Source organism: Phyllobates terribilis, unplaced genomic scaffold (assembly GCF_046119375.1).
Source record: "Phyllobates terribilis strain yellow unplaced genomic scaffold, ASM4611937v1 Scaffold_20__1_contigs__length_20440879, whole genome shotgun sequence".
NCBI classification, from domain to species: Eukaryota; Metazoa; Chordata; class Amphibia; order Anura; family Dendrobatidae; genus Phyllobates; species Phyllobates terribilis.
In genome coordinates, this window is record NW_027362780.1 from 5846912 (window position 1) to 5854301 (window position 7390).

Genomic DNA, 7390 nt, shown 5'->3' on the forward strand with positions numbered 1-7390 from the left:
TTTAATTAAGCATAAGATAAAACAACATGAATACAATTTAATAAAGCATAGGATAAAACAACATAAATACAATTTAATAAAGCATAGGTTAAAACAACATAAATACAATTTAATAAAGCATAGGATAAAACAACATAAATTCAATTTAATAAAGCATAGGATAAAACAACATAAATACAATTTAATAAAACACAGGATAAAACAAAATAAATAAAATTTAATAAAGCATAGGATAAAACAACATAAATAAAATTTAATAAAGCATAGGATAAAACAACATAAATAAAATTTAATAAAGCATAGGATAAAACAACATAAATACAATTTAATAAAGCATAGGATAAAACAACATAAATACAATTTAATAAAGCATAGGATAAAACAACATAAATACAATTTAATAAAGCATATGATAAAACAACATAAATACAATTTAATAAAGCATAGGTTAAAACAACATAAATACAATTTAATAAAGCATAGGTTAAAACAACATAAATACAATTTAATAAAGCATAGGATAAAACAACATAAATAAAATTTAATAAAGCATAGGATAAAACAACATAAATACAATTTAATAAAGCATAGGATAAAACAACATAAATACAATTTAATAAAGCATAGGATAAAGCAACATAAATACAATTTAATAAAGCATAGGATAAAACAACATAAATACAATTTAATAAAGCATAGGATAAAACAACAGAATTACAATTTAATAAAGCATAGGATAAAACAACATAAATACAATTTAATAAAGCATAGGATAAAGCAACATAAATACAATTTAATAAAGCATAGTTTAAAACAACATAAATACAATTTAATAAAGCATAGGATAAAACTACATAAATACAATTTAATAAAGCATAGGATAAAACAACATAAATACAATTTAATAAAGCATAGGCAAAAACTACATAAATACAATTTAATAAAGCTTAGGATAAAACAAAGTAAATACAATATAATAAAGCATAGGATAAAACAACATAAATTCAATTTAATAAAGCATAGGATACAACAATATAAATACAATTTAATAAAGCATAAGATAAAACAACATGAATACAATTTAATAAAGCATAGGTTAAAACAACATAAATACAATTTAATAAAGCATAGGATAAAACAACATAAATACAATTTAATAAAGCATAAGATAAAACAACATAAATACAATTTAATAAAGCATAGGATAAAACAACATAAATACAATTTATAAAAGCATAGGATAAAACAACATAAATACAATTTAATAAAGCATAGGTTAAAACAACATAAATACAATTTAATAAAGCACAGGATAAAACAACATAAATACAATTTAGTAAAGCATAGGTCAAAATAACATAAATACAATTTAATAAAGCATAGGATAAAACAACATAAATACAATTTAATAAAGCATAGGTTAAAACAACATAAATACAATTTAATAAAGCATAGGATAAAACAACATAAATACAATTTAATAAAGCATAGGACAAAACAACATAAATAAAATTTAATAAAGCATAGGATAAAACAACATAAATAAAAATTTAATAAAGCATAGGATAAAACAACATAAATACAATTTAATGAAGCATAGGATAAAACAACATAAATACAATTTAATAAAGCATAGGATAAAACAACATAAATACAATTTAATAAAGCATAGGATAAAACAACATAAATAAAATTTAATAAAGCATAGGTTAAAACAACATAAATACAATTTAATAAAGCATAGGATAAAACCACAGAAATACAATTTAATAAAGCATAGGATAAAACAACATAAATACAATTTAATAAAGCATAGGACAAAACAACATAAATACAATTTAATAAAGCAGAGGATAAAACAACATAAATACAATTTAATGAAACATAGGATAAACAACATAAATACAATTTAATAAAGCATAGGATAAAACAACATAAATACAATTTAATAAAGCATAGGCTAAAACTACATAAATACAATTTAATAAAGCATAGGATAAAACAAATTAAATACAATATAATAAAGCATAGGATAAAACAACATAAATTCAATTTAATAAAGCATAGGATAAAACAACATAAATACAATTTAATTAAGCATAAGATAAAACAACATGAATACAATTTAATAAAGCATAGGATAAAACAACATAAATACAATTTAATAAAGCATAGGTTAAAACAACATAAATACAATTTAATAAAGCATAGGATAAAACAACATAAATTCAATTTAATAAAGCATAGGATAAAACAACATAAATACAATTTAATAAAACACAGGATAAAACAAAATAAATAAAATTTAATAAAGCATAGGATAAAACAACATAAATAAAATTTAATAAAGCATAGGATAAAACAACATAAATACAATTTAATAAAGCATAGGATAAAACAACATAAATACTATTTAATAAAGCATAGGACAAAACAACATAAATACAATTTAATAAAGCATAGGATAAAACAACATAAATACAATTTAATGAAACATAGGATAAACATCATAAATACAATTTAATAAAGCATAGGATAAACAACATAAATACAATTTAATAAAGCATAGGCTAAAACTACATAAATACAATTTAATAAAGCTTAGGATAAAACAAAGTAAATACAATATAATAAAGCATAGGATAAAACAACATAAATTCAATTTAATAAAGCATAGGATAAAACAACATAAATACAATTTAATAAAGCATAAGATAAAACAACATAAATACAATTTAATAAAGCATAGGATAAAACTACATAAATACAATTTAATAAAGCTTAGGATAAAACAAAGTAAATACAATATAATAAAGCATAGGATAAAACAACATAAATTCAATTTAATAAAGCATAGGATAAAACAACATAAATACAATTTAATAAAGCATAAGATAAAACAACATGAATACAATTTAATAAAGCATAGGTTAAAACAACATAAATACAATTTAATAAAGCATAGGATAAAACAACATAAGTACAATTTAATAAAGCATAGGTTAAAACAACATAAATACAATTTAATAAAGCACAGGATAAAACAACATAAATACAATTTAATAAAGCATAAGACAAAAAAACATAAATACAATTTAATAAAGCATATGTTAAAGCAACATAAATACAATTTAATAAAGCATAGGTTAAAACAACATAAATACAATTTAATAAAGCATAGGATAAAACAACATAAATACAATTTAATAAAGCTTAGGATAAAACAACATAAATACAATTTAATAAAGCATAGGATAAAACAACATAAATACAATTTAATAAAGCATAGGATAAAACAACATAAATACAATTTAATAGAGCATAGGCTAAAACAACATAAATACAATTTATAAAGCATAGGATAAAACCACATCAATACAATTTAATAAAGCACAGGATAAAACAACATAAATAAAATTTAATAAAGCATAGGATACAACAACATAAATACAATTTAGTAAAGCATAGGTCGAAATAACATAAATGCAATTTAATAAAGCATAGGATAAAACAACATAAATACAATTTAATAAAGCATAGGATAAAATAACATAAATACAATTTAATAAAGCATAGGTTAAAACAACATAAATACAATTTAATAAAGCATAGGACAAAACAACATAAATACAATTTAATAAAGCATAGGTTAAAACAACATAAATACAAGTTAATAAAGCATAGGATAAAACAACATAAATAAAATTTAATAAAGCATAGGATAAAACAACATAAATAAAATTTAATAAAGCATAGAATAAAACAACATAAATACAATTTAATAAAGCATAGGATAAAACAACATAAATAAAATTTAATAAAGCATAGGATAAAACAACATAAATTCAATTTAATAAAGCATAGGATAAAACAACATAAATACAATTTAATAAAGCATAGGTTAAAACAACATAAATACAATTTAATAAAGCATAGGATAAAACAACATAAATACAATTTAATAAAGCTTAGGATAAAACAACATAAATACAATTTAATAAAGCATAGGATAAAACAACATAAATACAATTTAATAAAGCATAGGATAAAACAACATAAATACAATTTAATAGAGCATAGGCTAAAACAACATAAATACAATTTATAAAGCATAGGATAAAACAACATAAATACAATTTAATAAAGCATAGAATAAAACAACATAAATACAATTTAATAAAGCATAGGATTAAACAACATAAATACTATTTAATAAAGCATAGGATAAAACCACATCAATACAATTTAATAAAGCACAGGATAAAACAACATAAATAAAATTTAATAAAGCATAGGATACAACAACATAAATACAATTTAGTAAAGCATAGGTCAAAATAACATAAATGCAATTTAATAAAGCATAGGATAAAACAACATAAATACAATTTAATAAAGCATAGGATAAAACAACATAAATAAAATTTAATAAAGCATAGGATAAAACAACATAAATTGAATTTAATAAAGCATAGGATAAAACAACATAAATACAATTTAATAAAGCATAGGATAAAACAACATAAATAAAATTTAATAAAGCATAGGTTAAAACAACATAAATACAATTTAATAAAGCATAGGATAAAACCACAGAAATACAATTTAATAAAGCATAGGATAAAACAACATAAATACAATTTAATAAAGCATAGGACAAAACAACATAAATACAATTTAATAAAGCAGAGGATAAAACAACATAAATAGAATTTAATGAAACATAGGATAAACAACATAAATACAATTTAATAAAGCATAGGATAAAACAACATAAATACAATTTAATAAAGCATAGGCTAAAACTACATAAATACAATTTAATAAAGCATAGGATAAAACAAATTAAATACAATATAATAAAGCATAGGATAAAACAACATAAATTCAATTTAATAAAGCATAGGATAAAACAACATAAATACAATTTAATTAAGCATAAGATAAAACAACATGAATACAATTTAATAAAGCATAGGATAAAACAACATAAATACAATTTAATAAAGCATAGGTTAAAACAACATAAATACAATTTAATAAAGCATAGGATAAAACAACATAAATTCAATTTAATAAAGCATAGGATAAAACAACATAAATACAATTTAATAAAACACAGGATAAAACAAAATAAATAAAATTTAATAAAGCATAGGATAAAACAACATAAATAAAATTTAATAAAGCATAGGATAAAACAACATAAATACAATTTAATAAAGCATAGGATAAAACAACATAAATACAATTTAATAAAGCATAGGATAAAACAACATAAATACAATTTAATAAAGCATATGATAAAACAACATAAATACAATTTAATAAAGCATAGGTTAAAACAACATAAATACAATTTAATAAAGCATAGGTTAAAACAACATAAATACAATTTAATAAAGCATAGGATAAAACAACATAAATAAAATTTAATAAAGCATAGGATAAAACAACATAAATACAATTTAATAAAGCATAGGATAAAACAACATAAATACAATTTAATAAAGCATAGGATAAAGCAACATAAATACAATTTAATAAAGCATAGGATAAAACAACATAAATACAATTTAATAAAGCATAGGATAAAACAACATAAATAAAATTTAATAAAGCATAGGTTAAAATAACATAAATACAATTTAATAAAGCATAGGACAAAACAACATAAAAACTATTTAATAAAGCATAGTTTAAAACAACATAAATACAATTTAATAAAGCATAGGATAAAACCACAGAATTACAATTTAATAAAGCATAGGATAAAACAACATAAATACAATTTAATAAAGCATAGGATAAAGCAACATAAATACAATTTAATAAAGCATAGTTTAAAACAACATAAATACAATTTAATAAAGCATAGGATAAAACTACATAAATACAATTTAATAAAGCATAGGATAAAACAACATAAATACAATTTAATAAAGCATAGGCTAAAACTACATAAATACAATTTAATAAAGCTTAGGATAAAACAAAGTAAATACAATATAATAAAGCATAGGATAAAACAACATAAATTCAATTTAATAAAGCATAGGATAAAACAACATAAATACAATTTAATAAAGCATAAGATAAAACAACATCAATACAATATAATAAAGCATAGGTTAAAACAACATAAATACCATTTAATAAAGCATAGGATAAAACAACATAAGTAGAATTTAATAAAGCATAGGTTAAAACAACATAAATACAATTTAATAAAGCACAGGATAAAACAACATAAATACAATTTAATAAAGCATAAGACAAAAAAACATAAATACAATTTAATAAAGCTTAGGATAAAACAACATAAATACAATTTAATAAAGCATAGGATAAAACAACATAAATACAATTTAATAAAGCATAGGATAAAACAACATAAATACAATTTAATAGAGCATAGGCTAAAACAACATAAATACAATTTATAAAGCATAGGATAAAACAACATAAATACAATTTAATAAAGCATAGAATAAAACAACATAAATACAATTTAATAAAGCATAGGACTAAACAACATAAATACTATTTAATAAAGCATAGGATAAAACCACATCAATACAATTTAATAAAGCACAGGATAAAACAACATAAATAAAATTTAATAAAGCATAGTATACAACAACATAAATACAATTTAGTAAAGCATAGGTCAAAATAACAAAAATGCAATTTAATAAAGCATAGGATAAAACAACATAAATACAATTTAATAAAGCATAGGATAAAACAACATAAATAAAATTTAATAAAGCATAGGATAAAACAACATAAATTCAATTTAATAAAGCATAGGATAAAACAACATAAATACAATTTAATAAAGCATAGGTTAAAACAACATAAATACAATTTAATAAAGCATAGGTTAAAACAACATAAATACAATTTAATAAAGCATAGGTTAAAACAACATAAATACAATTTAATAAAGCATAGGACAAAACAACATAAATACAATTTAATAAAGCATAGGTTAAAACAACATAAATACAAGTTAATAAAGCATAGGATAAAACAACATAAATAAAATTTAATAAAGCATAGGATAAAACAACATAAATAAAATTTAATAAAGCATAGGTTAAAATAACATAAATACAATTTAATAAAGCATAGGACAAAACAACATAAAAACTATTTAATAAAGCATAGTTTAAAACAACATAAATACAATTTAATAAAGCATAGGATAAAACCTCAGAATTACAATTTAATAAAGCATAGGATAAAACAACATAAATACTATTTAATAAAGCATAGGACAAAACAACATAAATACAATTTAATAAAGCATAGGATAAAACCACAGAATTACAATTTAATAAAGCATAGGATAAAACAACATAAATACAATTTAATAAAGCATAGG